Source organism: Vidua chalybeata, chromosome Z (assembly GCF_026979565.1).
Source record: "Vidua chalybeata isolate OUT-0048 chromosome Z, bVidCha1 merged haplotype, whole genome shotgun sequence".
Taxonomy (NCBI): Eukaryota; Metazoa; Chordata; class Aves; order Passeriformes; family Viduidae; genus Vidua; species Vidua chalybeata.
In genome coordinates this window covers 9,905,026-9,922,419 of record NC_071570.1, presented here as the reverse complement: position 1 = coordinate 9,922,419, position 17,394 = coordinate 9,905,026, and the positions used below count along the sequence as shown (strand labels likewise).

Genomic DNA, 17,394 nt, shown 5'->3' with positions numbered 1-17,394 from the left:
TAAAACAAGTGCTTCTGAAAATTCGATTTTCACAATAACCCTTAACTAGTTACAGTAAATCCTTGACAGAGCAATAGTGCAAGAAAAAAAAAAAACCAACCTCCACCACAATAAATAAATAAATAAATACAAGAAATAATTTTCAGTCATAAGTTAATTTACTTTTGTTCATTTCAATACATTCAGCAAATAAATTTTAAGCAGTAATATGGGTGCAAACAACTAATAAATATGAAATAAGCAAAGCCCTTCCAGGTCTTTGAAAAATTTTGCTGACAAAGTCAGCATTTCCAGAGGAGATAAAGGGGGGTTTCCATCCTTATCAATGTATAATTGCATCTTTACCCTACCTATGTGAAAAAATGTTGAGACCTCATCCTGCCATGTGCTCTGTCAGAATTTTACCTCAGGACGGCGAGGAAGCCCAGCTCCTTAGATATGGCTTGTCACAATGGTAAAGCTATGAATAGACTAATGTTTTCTTAATTTTGGGGTTGTTTTTTGGAAGGCTATCAGCCCCTAAAATAGGATGTCTTTGCCACAGAATCCAACCCAGGAACCAGACTTCAATCAATGTAAAGGATCTTATGAATTCAGCAATTTTCTACCCTTCAGGGAGGCCACAGAAGAAAAACTCCTCCTCTTAGAAGTTGTTATCATCTTTTGCATAGGCCTGATCAGTCAAGCCAAAATGTTACAAATTCTAAGAGAGAATATGTTGTCTGGTGCTTCCGCTGTTCCCCATACACTAGGTGGACACAGCTTCAAGAGAAGCTGTTCATGCACACTGCAGGCTTGTGCTCTTTCCTTCATCATAACTCAGATGTGACAACAGCAAAGATGCTGAAAATCCTGGCCCTTCCATTTAATAATGAAATGAGTTCACTTGGGTTCATGAGGTGTGCAGTTCACATTCTCAGTCTGCTGACACAGACTTTTTAATTAATCTGTGCTGAAAAAATTGCACAGCTCAGTAAAATACATCCTGTCCACACACAGCCCAGATGATAGGCTCTCTTCTTAATCCCACATGTTACAGTATGTAGAAATGTATTTAAAAAAAAATCAGAAGATAATGGCATATTAAATCTTAGAACAGTAGAATAGTGGTTTTATTAATGAGAAATTTTAGAGTAGAAGGGCAGAAGGAACTACTGAAAGTTACTGCTGTGCTCCTAGGTTCTATACCATGGCACAGGCCATGAACCTAAGGGCTCGCTTTAATTAAAGAACATAGAAAAACCCCTAAATCTCAAACAAATTGAACAGAAAATACACTGTACCAGCTACTACATTATTCCACAACTTTATTGCCATTGGTGACAGTCTTAATTTTAAATCTGAATACATCTAATTTCAACTCCCAAAACTTGAGTCTTCTTTTATAACTTCAATCTCTTCTTCTCATATATTTCTTGGAAGACATCAGTCCCTTCTCAGATACCTGAAAATCACAATTCCTTCTCTTTCTCTTTTAGCAGCCAAATATTTCCTGAAATCTCTCAATTTACAACAAACTCATTCTTTTCTTGACTCTTCACTGAATTTTCTCAGATTTAGCGATTTCTATTTTGAATTTTGCACACTCAGAAAAGATCCAACATTCTGAAAAAAGTTGCTCCAGAGCTAAATACAAAAGCAACCTATCTTTTGGTTTTCTTTTTATATATCTCTGATATACGCTGCAGTTTAGTGCAAATAATTAGGGAAATACAAAGCTGTCAATACTAATAGAATGCAGAATCAGGATAAAGTATACTTCATGGGCAGTATTAATATGATGATTTAAACTCTAGCCAATAACTTGTTAATTTTCAAGTATCACAGATAACGGTGAAAAGATAATGGGCCAAGAAAAATAAATTAAAATAATCCCAGTACTTTGGACTCCTGGTTTGATTTTTTTAGGGGGGTGGGTATGTTTGAAGTTTTTTTTAGTTTTGTGGAATTACTCCTACTAAGGAAAGAATGAATCAGCTATTCTCAGAAATTCTCTATTATTAACATGATATCACTCACAACCGTTTTAAGATAGTCTGATGCACTGTAATAGTAATGAAGAAAAACCTGCTGTATTGCATGCATGTGTGCTCCGCTGCAAGTGAGAAACAAAACAATCCTTAGAAATGCAAAAGCACAGGGGAAGCATTAAGTAATCAGAGATGTTGAGCAGGTTATAAAATAAATAAAATGGAAACCGGATAGTCTGAAGACATCATTTAAAATTTCCAATCATTTTTTAGCTGGTAAGTTTTCTGACTCAAGCCAAGAAAATTACATTTTCTAATTCTCATATTTTCAAAACAGAAAGAACAAGAAGAAAGACCTTATTTCTTTACCAGGTACAGCAAACAGGTTAATTGCAAAGGAAACTTTTTAAATAAGATTTGATATTGCTAAAACTGACTCAGAAACTGATTGGGTGCAGTCAAGCAGAGTGTGGAAATGGTAAGACCATCTGAACCAATTACATTTCACAGAAATGACAACCACTAACATAATTTTGTGCATTGGAACCAGTTTGCTTACATAACTTATGCCTACTGTTGAGGTCTGTATTTCAATGAAGCAAATGTGCAAATGGCATGGTTCCTGTTAGAAAAGAGTCTTCCTTCAAGTTAAATAGCTGCACAACACACTAAAATCCAGATGGCTATCATGCAACATCATTTTTGCGTCTGTCTAAATTCTTGTTGCAGTAAACAACATAAAAAGGGTAAGAAGTTCAGAAATAAACAGCCTTTCTTGTTTTTATTCCATTTGCTGGCCTTTCCAAGATAATGTCTACAATAAACATCATCATTAATAATCATCACCATCATCATTGCAGTTAAAAAACCCTGACCAAATCCAGAAATATTATAGAAATAGAACTATACTATAATGTGGACTTCTCTGAGAAGAGCATGTATAGACGACACATTCTTTCTGCAATTTTGATAACTTTTTAAATTAAGAGATCCCTTATTGCCCCACTTCGATTCTTTTTTTTTTCCAAGAAATCCAGATGAACACCCACAAAATAGTGGAGAACTACAATTGATGTCAAAACAGTAACAGACCTTTGTTATTAATAAATGCAACAGCATTCAACACTTGGTCACCATAATTCCACCCATTTTGTTGTGCCTGTTGGCCCAGCTCTTTGCCAAAATTGAGCATGTCATTTTTGCTAAGACACTTCTGGCAAACTCTGGATTCTTTCAGCAACCTCTCAAAACAAAATCTTTTCATGACCTCCCTGATTAACTGCTATGTCACCATTTCAGAGAAGGTGCTGCCTTAGGGACCTGGCAGAGGAGAGAAAATAGAAATTCAAAATACTAATTTAGCATTAGTAATCTTTTTTGCAGCTGCAGTGACCTGAAGAGAAGTAAACTAGAAGGTGTTGGGTATCAAAGGATGACTAGATTTGCCATTTTATGATGATATAAAACTCCTCTAGCCCTGTAACTGTAATAGCAGTTTTTGCCCAGCACACTACTTTAAGAGTGTAATTTAGCAACCCGTTGTTTCAGCTTGATCTCTTGTGGTCTGTTCCATGAGAACAGACTGTTTTAACTTCAAAAAACCTGGAATATGTGTCTCAGTTTTAAGTGCTCCTACAATTTGAGATCTTTAGCATTTTTGGACATACTCAGAAAAAAATATAAACAAATCCCAGCATTTAGAAATGGAGAAGATTTTTACCTCAGGTATCCTGGTGTCAGAAAAAATCTTTGTCATTACTCTATATTAAGCCCATTTTAAATATTAGAAAATAGAGTGATATTATATTAGTAAGAAAGCTTTTCTATCACTTCACTAAAAGTGAATGAATGCTTATGCAGGAAGAAAAGCATACTTTTCACAATTTGTGCTCCAGCTTGCACCTTTGTTTCTCAGTGAGCACTACCTGAAAATTTATCCAGCACAGGAAAACATCTACTGACTTGATAGTTTCCTAATGCAAACATTTCATTAACCTTTCTAAAGGAAACAGTTTCTCCTAAGAGAGAAGGCATGTTTCAGATAAAAGGACAGAGAGAGTCCATGATCGAAGAGTTTTCATATTAAAGACTGGTTGGCAGGTATCAATAGCATGAAAACCCAAGAAATATAGAAGTAATTAAATACCAAAACATCAGCCTTCTTGCTAGCTAGTTTGTTGCCAAACTCCACTAGGCAAATCACTGGCTGGAAGTCATTTTTTATTTTCAAACAAAAGCTTGCTATGTCTATTGTACAGTTGTACTTTTCACATATCTATTCCCTCTAAAGGTAGCAATTTCCTCAAAGCAGGGGAATATTCATGTGTAGAGGAGTCCTTTAGTAGCTGACTTCAGTCACTGTGGCCCAGATTTCCCCCTGTATTTAGAGGGTGCTGGGCCATCACTTTGGACTAGCAAAGAATTGCACTTCTGTGAAATGACTGGCTCTTTAAGCTGAACTTATTCCATACTGAAGCTGACTTCAAGACATCCTCCTTCTGCACCTTTGCCTTCTAAATGCCTGTTTAAATGATTCTATTTTTTTTCCTTTTAACAGTTTTGTCTTCACCAGGGCCTTGTTCTTTTCTTAATTCTGAAGTTACCAAATGGTAGCATTAACTAGAGTAAGAAAAGTGAACACAAGGCCTAAATGTACACAAGACAATTTGCTAACTGAACAAATGGCAAACAATATGTTTCCAAAAATCTTACAGATACAAGAATCTCAAAACTCTTCATGCGATAAATGTACATGAAATAATTTCTGACATGAGCATAATTTCTCTTCCATAACCCTCTCAGAATTGAAAGCAGGAATTTATGTCACCTTTCTGTTCCCCAGTCTGGCCTTTTCCAGGATAAAATATACAACTACAGTGCAAAATACTAAGATCATTTTTTGGTTGTTTGTTGTGGTTGTTTTTGTTTGGTTGTTTTTTGGTTTTGTTTTTGTTTGTTTGTTTGTTTGTTTGTTTAATTCATTTGTCTAAGTGCTTCATTCATTTACATTAGGAAATAATAGATTCTGACAACTGTGTTTCATACATGTCTGAGACTCTACCTGTTTGCAAAAAAGAGATCTGGCAACAAAAAAAGAGTACAGTGAATAATGGCAGTGGATGTGTCTGGTGCATGAGAATGGAAATGTAGTCAGCTCATCCTGCCATTGGTAGCCATCCTCAGTACCCTAAATTTTTGAGTAGTTTTAATTGTTTGTCTCCCTTGACTAATAGTCAAAGGGGACATGAAATTATGCCTCAGGAAGCAAAGGATAGTGGATAGGCAGGAAATAATACAGTTTTAAGACATTTGAATGTGAGGGAAAGGCACTTGAAATAAGTGCAATGAAGGACACCTAGCTGGAGTTTCAAAGAGCTGACAGCACTGTCCAGGCTATTTGGAGATCATTATATAAGCTTCATTTTCAACACCCTGGATGGTCTGAGCTAAGTGAAAGATATTTAAAATCAAAATTAAAACTAAAAACATTGAATTGAAGAAACAGAAGAAATCCTTTAAGCAAAGGTTACTACTTTAGAGACTATTTCTGTTCACTGCCCTTCCTATTTTCTTGCTAATCTGCACTGGAGCCTGAGCAGTGAAATATTCAGAAGTGCCCAGCCCCACTGAAATCCAATTTCTTTTTCTATTTTTAAAATTAAAGGTCTTGAGTCAAACCATGATGTATTATGCAATGAATCTGTAACAGGAAGAGCTGTATAACATTGCCAGCTAGTGGTCACTTGACTTCAGAGCACAATAACTCAATTCTAGCACAGTTTAAATATTTTTGAAATGTAATAAAACCTTTTATGTTTGTAGCTTAAGGAGATGACAAATAAATTGCAAACATATTTCAGTACCTTAGCCATCAGAACATAAAATTCTGCATGAAGGTAACATTTAGTTCATGAATATGCTAGTCCTTCATTTATGTTTAGTTTTCCAGTTGAAAATTACATGAAAATTTTAAGTTCATACCAGCACTGATTCCAGTGGTGCAGGAAACTATATCATATTTTCATTAATGTTGTTTAACTTTACTATGTAATCTCTGAGCTGTATCTTCTAACACCTGGATAATAATATGGTTTTGGGTTTTTTTTACAATTGTTGCTGCTAAAGACTGTATATCCATTAGAAGTGAACTCTTACAAAGGCACAGACATCAGCAAAACAAACATGTAATGGATACAAAAGAGACTAAGAAAATTCAGGAATCTGCATTTATAACAAGGTGTGCATTTATAATAATTACACTTAAAATATTAATGATGTGTCTTTCTGAATTCTCTCTGTAATCTAAGGTTTAGATTCAAACAAGCTGTTTTTATGAAGATTTAAAGGTACATGGACACCAAGTAATGCATAATACACAGTAAGAAAGAAAAGGAGGAGAGAAAGAACGGATCTTAACAGAAATCTTACGTCCTGCAAAAGCATATACTCTTAAATGTTTCTATAGATAGCTTCACTAGCTGTAGTACATTTGCAAAAATTAAGTCAGTTGGCATTTGTGTGTCAGTATGTAAAGGTCATAGAGCAGAATATACATACTGGAAGCTGACATTTCTTTCAGACTAACATAAGAAAAAATGGAAATTTTAGGGAATTAATTAAAAGAAATTAAAGTCAAGCCTATGATGGTGTAAACAGTTATCACCAAAGAGTTCTTATTAAGTCATTGCTGGTCTTAGTATGTTAAAGGTTTTATCTATGCCATCATTTGCAGCCAGTTTTTAAATGGTACTTTTCAGACTTGGATCCCCTTGCTACAAATCTGTGTTAATTCATCCTGCCCTACAGTCAGATCTATTGTGCAGTTTTCTTTTCAGAGTTTGTCATGGTTATGGGGCCCAGACAGCTCAGAATAAGAACACACCATGCTCATACTGGCAGTGTGCACCAGCAGGACCAACCTGGTTTTGCCTGTAAAGGATTGGGCAAACATATCCTAGAATCAATCTATTTAAGGTCCTTCCATCCTCAGGACATCATTCTGCAAAGACTTACATGTCCATTTAATTTTGGTCTGACTTCAGCAGGACTACTCATGGATAAGTACAAGCATAGCAGGCAGCTTTGCAAATAACTCCCAGAGTCGGGATAATTCCAAGGTGTGACCTGAGATACTGAGTCTGAGGGCCAAGTCCTTAGTTGTCTGGAAAATTGCACTGCCATTAAAATTCATGTGAGGACTATCCCTAGAGGAATAGATCTGTCAACGAAGGCAGAGAACTACCAAAGAGGTCTTACTCAGAATTCTTTAAAATTATCCACTTCTTACAATGGAAGACCTAATTTAGAAGAAGTCTTTACAACAGGAGAGAAGGCAAATTTCACCTTTTAATCTGAAAGAGGAATTAAAAAAGGATAAAGAAAATTTGTTCCCTTTAGATTAAATCCACACTAGCTATTTCAGAGCAGTTTTGAAGTCCTTCCCTTAAGCGACCCTACTGAACAGTTTGCTTACACAGGATGGTTTTCCTGTACACCGGACAAATGCTTTGGGCATTGCAATTAGTCTCTCTTTCACAACAAAATCTAGTCAGCCTTTAAACATTTCATCTTTAGATATCTCCAAACTACTTGTGTGGTGGAGACTTTTGGCATAGGGCATCAAGCTAGCTGTAACTCAGAGTAAATCCCCTGAACAATAAGTGTAAACAAAAGCAGAAGTCTAGAACAAGCTTCCGAATACCAATCCCTTTCTGATGTACCATATGATCTCCTAATGAAGATATAAAAATAGTTATTGGGTAAACAAAACCAAGCTCTTGTTACATTGTTAGTCACAATTAACAGAATGTAGGTCTTCAAACACAAAAGCATCATTTGTTAACAAGTTATTTAATCAGCCTCAGGAGTTCCAGGTACTGCACATCCCTAGTTTCTGACTGCGCAAGCAAACTTCCTGTCCAAGCATTGAAGTTAATAACTCTAGATGGGCTGTAGTCATCTCCACAAGGGTAGAGGGATCACTTAGACTTTCCTAGCCACCATAGTGCACTGCAGAGCTCATCTCATTCAAGTTCTTAGATTCTCCTTCAATACTTGCAAAAGTACCAACCTGATGGGAAATGCCTATATCCACATTACATTTTCAGGCTCTTTTATCAGTGACTGACACATATCATCCTCCAGCCAAAGGATGCTCTGCAACTCCAGCTTCCCATGAGTCAGACTTGGCAGCTTTGGTCTTGCTATGATCTAGTTCTATACGTCATGTTTTCTTCCCCCATTTCCAGTGAGAGGAAGTTTATATGTTTGCTTTCTTGCTAAAAAGGTATTGGCAGAACTTTTTCAACTAGCTTGATAGTAACTAATGTGTACAGCTACAAGCAGCTTGTGTAAGACGGCTTCAAGGCTAACAGTCTTACACTTCCAATGGTGTCCATGACTGCAGAAGCACATTTGTCACCTCTTGGATCATTCTATGCTATGTCACCACGAGGCAGTTTTTACAATGTTTTATATAATCCACTCCACAGCCTCCAGTTCTCTACAGTACAAAAACTTTCACCAGCCAAAGGCTCATTGATATCAACTTCCACTTTTCTGGACTCTATCCCACATAAACCACTACCTGATCAGGTACTCATTCTCCTCCTTCCAGCAATTACTACCATGAATACACATATATATGCTTTATATATATATATATATATATATATATATATTTAGATTTTTTGTTGATGTATGCTTCACTTTTGCACAGAAAGCAGCATTCCTAAATTTTCTGTAATGCAGTTGCGCAGCTAGATCCTCTGCCTGAGATGAAGGAAAGACACTAAAACCAAACTGTTTCAGAACTAGCATTGCTAGCAATGTAAAAAATGATCCTCTGACAGACTTCCTTCTTGGTAGCACCACTTGCCTTTGACAATACAAAGCAAAATGCTCTCCAGTCATCATCCACTCTACTAAAATGCCAACAGTCATGGCTGACTTTTAACTCACTCCTATATTTGTGGCAAGTTAGTGTAGCAAAACTCAATGCAAGATGTTACAGAAGAGGGAAGTGATTTCATTAAACAAAATTATCTCAAATACACTGTGCATGCAGTTGCATTCTGTGAGTACCAAGGTACAGTTTCTCTTCTTCTTTTACAGACTGGGGATGAACAGATGGAGAGCAGCCCTGGGGAGAAGGACTTGGGGGTGCTGGTGGGTGAGAGGCTGGACATGACCCAGCCATGGGCACTCCCAGCCCAGAAAGCCAAACGTGTCCTGGGCTGCAGCCAAAGCAGCATGGGCAGCAGGGGAGGGAGGGGATTCTGCCCCTCTGCTCTGCTCTGGTAAGAACCCACCTGGAACTCTGCATCCAGTTCTGGGGTCCCACAGGACAAGACAGGTCTCACAGGAAGGACATGGACCGGTTAAGTCCAGAGGAGGCCACCAAGATGATCAGAGGGATGGAGCGCCTCTCCTATGAGGAAAGGCTGAGAGAATTTGGATTGTTCAGCCTAGAGAGGAGAAGGCCTCAGAGTAACCCAGTCGCAGCCTTTCAGTACCTGAAGGAAGCCATATAAGGAAGATGGAAAGGGACTATTTGTGAGGGCATGTAGTGACAGGACAAGGGGGAATGGCTTCAAACTGAAAGACAGCAGGTTTAGATTAGACACTAGGAAAAAATTCTAGGGCAGTGGTAAGCACTGGAACAGGTTGTCCACAGAAGATGTGGATGCCCCATCCTTGGAAGTGTTCAAGGCCAGGCTGGATGAAGTTCTGAGCAACCTGACCCAGAGAAAGTGTCCCTGCTCATGGTAGGCAGGTTGGAACTAGGTGATCTTTAATGTCACACTAAAGCCATTCCATGATTCTACAGTTCTATGACACCTAAGCAGCCTGGCCAGAATCACTTGGGCTCACCATGGAGGACAAACACTGTTGTCTATGCAACTCTTATACACTTTGATTTCTTTTGGATTGACTCCTGCACACTGACTGGGCATGTGCTAAACGTAATGCTTTAATGTGGACAGTGCAGGAGCAAACGCCCAAGACTTGTGGTTCTTTTCATTTCCTCTATGAACAGTTTATGGCTCCAGATCTCTCAAATTGACAGCATTAATAATTGCAAGTTCCCCCTTCTTGTTATCTGTGTTGGGTTTGTAAAGCCTGGTTTTTTTTGGTAGCACGGGGGCCACAAAAAGAAGCTTCTGGAATGTCCAATAGAGCCAGTCCCTGGTGGGTCCAAAGATGGGCGTGCTGTTGGCCAAGGCTGAGCCAATTATAAATGGTAGTTAGGCCTCTGTGATAACATATTTAAGAAGAAATCAAAGCAAAGGTGGTGGCACATTTTTAATTCCAGCCAAAGAAGAACAGAGTGAGAACATGTGAGAGGAAGAGCTCTACAGAAATTGAGGTCAGTGGAGAAGAAGAGGCAGGAGGTGCTCCAGGCACCAGAGTTGAGATTCCCCTGCAGCCCCTGGTGCAGACCATGGTGAAGCAGCTGTGCCCCTGCAGCCTATGGAGGTCCATGGGGATTCTGAGATGCACCCACAAGCCTGCAAAAGAGCTCCACACCAGAGGAGGGGGATGCCTGAAAGGAGGCTGTGGCTCTGTGAGAGATCTGTGGAGTCTCCTTGAAGGACTGCACCCTGTGGAAGAGTGATCCACGCTGCAGCAGTTTTGGGAGGACTGTGTGTCCATGGGAGGGACTCACATTGCAGCAGGTCACAGAAAGCTGTTGCTCTTGAGAGGGACTCATGTCAGAGAAGTACATGGAGAACAGGAGGAACCCCAAGGTGTAGCTGGGGAATGGCTCCTCCCCCTGAGCAGCAGGATAAACCATGGCTGATGAATTTACATAATCCCCATTCCCTGTCCTCTTTCACCACTGGGGTAAGGAGGTAGAGCTTGGGAAGGAGGAAGCAGTGAGGGGAAGATGTTTCCAAGAGCTTTTTTTACTTCTCATTATCCTGCTCTGATTGTGTTAGTAATAAATTCATTTTATATCTCTAATTTGAGCCTGTTTTGCCCTGATGAGTGATTTCTCCTGGTCCTTATGTCAATCCATGAACATTTCTCCCAGTTCTTATGTCAATCCTTTGTTACATTTCTCTCCCCTGTCCAGCAAGCAACTTTTGTGGGTGCCTGGCATGCAGCAAGTGTCAATGCATGACACTATCAAGGAATATGAATTAAAAACTATATGCAGCATTCTGTAGCAATTAACACATACCATACCCTTGCTTGGCTGTTTCTAATGCTTTAATACATTCTTCTGTTAACACTTCATTTACACCAGTCTTAATATTTTTGGTATAAATATTTATTCATTCTCTAAATCAATTATCATTCTTTCCATTTGTTTTCCAATAATTTAGCCATCTAACCTCACAGAGGCATGACTCCTCCTGCATCTGACTACTTTCAATTGCAAGTTTATTTAACACAACAGCTGACGCTTGCCAAAGGTATTCTGATGTTTGCCACATTTAATTATAAAACAGGAGTGTGTTGTACTTGCCATCACCTGTTTCAGCAAACACATTTCTATTGCACAGAGGGTGAGTGTTTTTGGAAATTATTTAATTAATTTTTTTTTCAGGTTAATGAAACCCAGGTTAATCTGTACACAAACGGAAGACAACTGCTCAAGCTTACTAAAGTTTTTGCAAGACTTGAACAACAAAGACTATACAAGATTGTGCATGAATAGGTGAGGATTTTTAGTCTATCCACAGGATGTATTAATGAAAATGATCGCAGATTTCACAACTGGCACTTTCAAAGAGCCAACAAGGACTTTTCACTTCCTCAGTATGTCTGTCCTGGGGGTTGTCTTATTTAGCATTAGAACCACAGTTTGCTTCCAGTGAGTAAAGGTTTTTGTGGTCCTTCGAGTTTAAGGGTGATGCCAGATATAATTTTATCAGATAGTTCAGTAGCTTTTTGATATAACACTGGTGTTGTGTCATCTAAAAGAGCTGACAAGGTCTCAGACTAACATCGAAGAAGAGTGTATGATGTTTTACCCAAGTATTTGAAGCTCAGTGCCTTAAGGCACTTTTTAACTCAAATACCACTCTGGGGTTTGTGGATGGATGTATTACTTCCTCAGCTAAGATTTTCTTCTATGACTAATTTCTCTTAGGAATAAAGTGCTACTATCTTTTTACAATGACACCTGCACCTTACAGTACTCTTGAGACCATGACATGAAAGTAGACGCTGTGGAAACAAAAGCCAAGATTTTCTGGTATTTTTTTTGCTGTTAACAGTAGGCTTTCTAGACATCTGCAACTGGCAGATGTCCCTCATTCAGTCCCTCATGCCAATGGGATTATCACCACAACCTTAGGCAGTAAAGAAACAATGCAGTCAAGTCTTAAGTGATCAGCACATTCAATGCTCTAAATAGGACTGCTGTGTCAGCCCTTCCTTAGACTTTTCGATCTTTTTTTATACAGAACAAAAGCTACACAAGAAAGCATCAAACTAACATTCCTTTGACAACAAGCTGAACATTCCAATTAAAGCATGGGTATTTGCTGCTAAATGCTGTCAAGTACCAACTGCTACAAACCTTCTCAAAAGTTGCATGGCAAGAAAAGAATTGCCATCTAAGGGCGAAAATAATATTGCAGCATGAACAAATAAGTAAAAGACATTTTTGCAGCACTATAGTTAAGAAATTGTATCCTACTGGAATCAGTTGCAAAATGGACACCTGAGACTTGTGGCAGTTGGAGCCTTCCGTCTTAAAGAACAAGTTATCTGAAGGTGTAAGTTTTCCTCTGTTTCCTGTAAGTTTGTGGCACACAGGGCATCAGAGGAAAACGGATATGTGAGATGGGATTGAATTCTCTTTGAAGGCCATTTCTCAGTTTTCAGAGATCAAGTTCGCTGTGCAAATTTTCTTATTAGCTTTTGATTCATAGGTTTAAATTAAAAAATCTAGGTACATTTAAGATATAAACTTTGCCAAAATCATTGATCAATGTCATGTCAAAAATATTTCCATTCAAAGCTAGGTCTTCAAGGAAAACACCTTCTATCAAAATTATATTAACACAACTTTCTGCAACCAATGCTAATCTTTCATGTAGCTTTATACAGATAAACCTTGCTCACCTCATGAGGATTTTTTATCAGGTTTGAAAATACAGTTGGTTAGTTAGAAAGTCATGCTGTCTTCTTTCCTTCTCTTTCTTCAATAATACCACACTTTCTCAAATGCACTTTCAATACATTTAATTACCCTACCTGCACTCTGGTCTAGGTAGGTTGGCATTTCTGGTAATCATGTTAGAAATACAGTAACATAAGCTGAAACTCTTAGTTTGATTCTGGAGCCTTTGCAATTAGGGAAAAAAATTAAAAGATAATTTTAAAAATTTACCTCTAAAGGTACACACCTGTACTGTTCCATTTTTATTGCTCTTTCTCCAAATATGACTACGTTCAACACTGAATAAAACAAAATAAATTCAAATATATTTATCATGGGCTCCTTCCATAAACTTTGAGATCAGCTTTTACTTTTGTGTATTTTGTAATAAAGTAAAACACCTCAACCAACTGCTTGAGGCAACTGTGCAGAACTTTTTAAAATGATTGCTACATGGTAGCTTGATGTATTTTTCCCCCTAGAGATGGAAGAAATAGGGCAAATGAGTTGTTTTTACTACCTTCAGTTATTACCTGGAGTCATGAGTTGTTTTTCCTTTTGACAGATGCTGTAATGTCAAGGTTGGAACCAGCCCACTCCTGGCGAGTCTCTATCCTAGGAAAGTGTTTTGCTCATAATAGGCTGCCTGACACTCTGACCTTTATCACATTTTTCTTTCCTGTCACCTTCAGGAAGGGCAGCTGTGGTGCTGTTGATGTATTTCATACATAGACAAATAATTTCAGAATTACTCTGAAACACTAAAAAATAAGCTCTTCTCTTGATCTTGCAACATCTCTTTTTTGCGATTTGTACTAAAAATAATTAAAAAAAAAAAAAAACCTGAATTTGTTTTTGATTACTTTGTTCCAGGATCATTAAGAGTTTCTAGTGCTCTGTATTTCCCCAGGTGCTTTCACAAACATGCCTTCATGTCTGAAAAATGAAAGCGAACTCATTGGTAGGGAGAGCTTACTTTTTGAGGAAAAATGGAAATCTATTGTCCAAGAAGATTAAATCCTTAACCACTCAGTTAAAGTCACAAATTATCAGCTCTGCAAACAGCTTTTTCCTCTAAGGACTGCACAGAGGCCTGCAACATCTCTCTGAGGTCAAAATGTGTGCCTGACAAGGATATGCAGAATGCAATTCACTTTAAGTGGCATCGTCTAGTGAATATTTATATTTCTCAATCTTCCTTTTCAGTTTTATTTTTCTTTCACTGTTAAAAAAATATATCATGCACACCTTTTGAATGTATCTTTAAACATCCTTAAGATATGCTACTATTCTACTTAAATACATGTTTTGAACTTTCTGGAACCACTAGCTGCACTGAATTAACACTCCCAATGCATTTAAGCATGAGCACAAAGCATACTAGGACTAGGCAGCTGGGCAAGTTTGATGTTTTGGCTATTTATAGGCCAGTTACAGATGATGCCAATGATGAAAAAATACACATTTTGTTTATTATGCAGACACAAAGAAGCAAGACAGCAAGAAAAAGTTGCTTTTGGGCTTTAAGAAAGATGGAATGATGCTTAGACCTGCATGTTTAACTTTTTTCCTTAGTGCTTAACACTTCAGTCTGTTACTAAAACAATTTTGTCATATTTTGGTTTTTTCCCCTTCACTGCTTTTCAGAGGATGTTTGAACCACTGCACTGAGAAACATCATTAAGTTATCAAAGATGGTACCTACATATGGTAAAGCAGACACTCCCATATATGATTAAGTTCCTCTTACTTAAAGAGAACTCATCAGGACTTCCAGAAAAGACTGCGTAAAAGACTACACTTTGACTTGCGTCAAAGTGAAAAATACGCTTAAAAATACTCTTCAACAAAACTGGGAGGAGGAGAAGGGAAAAAAATAATTGCCTATACAACCTCCTTTAAAACAGATTTTCTGGACAAAACAATAAAACCACCGCAAAGTTTTCAAGATCAACTCTTTCTACATGTGTAGAAAAGTAATCTGTCATTAATTATGTTGCCTGCCTGTTATTCACCAGTAGTTTTTCTTGCATCATCATCAAATAAGGTCCTGCTGAGCAGATTTTTGCCTACATTAAGATGAGCAGAGCTAGCAGCACAGTCATCTTTACAGCCTGTTTCTTACACAATTATATTGACACACAAGCATTAAGGCATACATCAAGCATCAGTTAAAGGACACTTCAGACACAAGCAATTTTCTGAAATCCATAAGCCTAAGTTCGCACTGGGGTATGCAGTCAGAAGTGGCCATTTTTTCATGTCAACAAAAAAAGGACTATAAAAAATATTGACTTCCAGACTGCTAGCACGTAATGCAGTCAATTGCACTTAAATCACACAGCTGTGTACTTCTCAGCGATTCAGCTGGTGATGCAGCATTTGCTTTCAAATTTAAGGAAGGATTTTAACACATTTGCTTTAAGGTGCCAGTGCTGAAAATGCAATATATTTAGGCACTTTTACAGCAACAGAAAATAGACTGCAAGGGCAGCAGAGTAGCAATGCTAGGCCTGGGACTGTACCCTGAACCATGTCCAACATCTTCCATTCTCTTACTGCAGTGTTCTTTTAGAAAACAGAGCAAGACTATTCTTTTGAGGCAATGGGAGAAGATGAACTTCTTTTCTGAAAGACTTGTTCAGGATAAATTGTCTAGGAAATAAAAATCTGATTTAATTTAGTTATTTACATATGCCAGATTCAAGATTTTACTCTTAGATCAATCTCACCACTAAGCTCATGAAATGGAACCCATGAGACATCATGCCACTAAACAGAGGGCAAGAAGTCATGCTCATTTCCTCAATTACATAAAAAATAGGCTATTCTGCTGATCTACTCATACTGGTTCACCAGCTTTTTCAGGTTGACCAGGAAGTGTCTCAGCTTAGCCAACTGAGCTTGGAAGATTCTGTGAGTGAAAGCTTTGGACAACAGGAAAGTATGACCAAAATTTCTAAACTTTTAAAATCAAATTCTCTTCTTGTTAGGAGACATAACGATGCTAGTATATATATAACAGATTGCTTAGCATGCCTGTTAAAACAATCAAGTGTCGTAAGTTTATCACGGGTTTTATTATGATCTTCTAGTATATTATAATCAAAATACAGTAGCATCACATTTTCACAATAAATGCATGTACACAACAGAGCAAAATCTCTGAGGACAGAGGAAAAGAAGTTTCCCACATCTTTGTACTGTTAATTCATAATGTCTTTCCCTGCTTTTTTGGGGGGAAAACTGTGTTTGATTTCTTCTGAAAAAATAAAATTTAAAAAAAAAAGAAAGGTAAATTTTATCAGAACTAGAACTTTGTTTCTCTGGATCAGAAACCCAGCTCCAAACAAACAGCGACCAGCACAGCCCCAAAGAAGCATGCCCATTACCACACAGAGGAAGTGAAGCCCTGTCTTACTGCATGTTCTTACATTGCAATAAAACATGCTCTGGAGCAATGGTCTCCTGCTTAGAGATTAAGCACACCTCAGGGGTACAAGGAGGAAAGCATTAGTTACTGTTTATTTTTTCCTAAAATAAAAGCATTTTATTTACCACCTGAAAGTATTAAGAAAGAATTACAACTTTACTAATACATAACATGTCTTGTCACTGCACTCTCATCTGGTGTGTATTGTCAGACAGTCACACTTAAGGTAGACAGAACACAAGGCACCATTGAGGAAGACTAGGTGCTTCACAATGCAGAAGGGAGTTGACAGTGATACCCTCAATTCCTTCTTTCATTTTCAGTGTACTGACATTTACATGAGCCCAGTTAAGTGGATCTGTGGACTGTATTGCCTATTTGCAACTAAACTAACCCTCACAAAATAACCCAGTCTCTCAAAAATGGTCTGAAAAAGAATCCATGCAGATCAAAGGTAAGCACAAAGAGACGAGTTTCAGAGGTGATATTTCTGCTCCTAGTGCAAGACCTTCATCAACCACTTTGCATGGTAATTATCACTGATAATGTAGTCAAATCTGAGAAAAAGTTGCCCAAAAAAAATTGAAAACAATTAAAGTAAAAATTTGAAATACAAATTTACAAGTGTCATTGCTAATAATGAACCTCTTTTTGAGTGTATATTGTACCTTTAGGCATTAGCTGACAATAGTATAGACCCACAAGGATTAACAGGGCATTTACAAACTAGCCACCCAGGACATGAAGAACAACCTTTGTAAGTTTTTTCAGCAGTGTTTGGAAGTCCTGTGATATCCAATCCAGTATTTCACAAATTTCACAGAAAACACTTTGAAATTTGAAGAAAAACACTGAAGGTTTGAAGAAAAAAA

At 37.7% G+C, this 17,394-nt stretch overlaps 1 long non-coding RNA gene across 2 annotated transcripts; it reads left to right on the top strand.

The window, feature by feature from the left end:
• The first annotated feature begins 9,855 nt into the window (after positions 1 to 9,855).
• LOC128782088 (uncharacterized) lies at positions 9,856 to 13,931 on the top strand. Of its 2 annotated transcripts, XR_008428647.1 has the most exons (4): positions 9,856 to 10,338; positions 11,303 to 11,392; positions 11,527 to 11,637; positions 13,655 to 13,931. It is a non-coding gene; the product is annotated as an uncharacterized LOC128782088 (long non-coding RNA). The 2 variants fall into 2 exon arrangements; XR_008428646.1 differs by lacking the exon at positions 11,303 to 11,392 and having other exon boundaries at positions 13,655 to 13,928.
• The last annotated feature ends 3,463 nt before the right edge of the window (positions 13,932 to 17,394 follow it).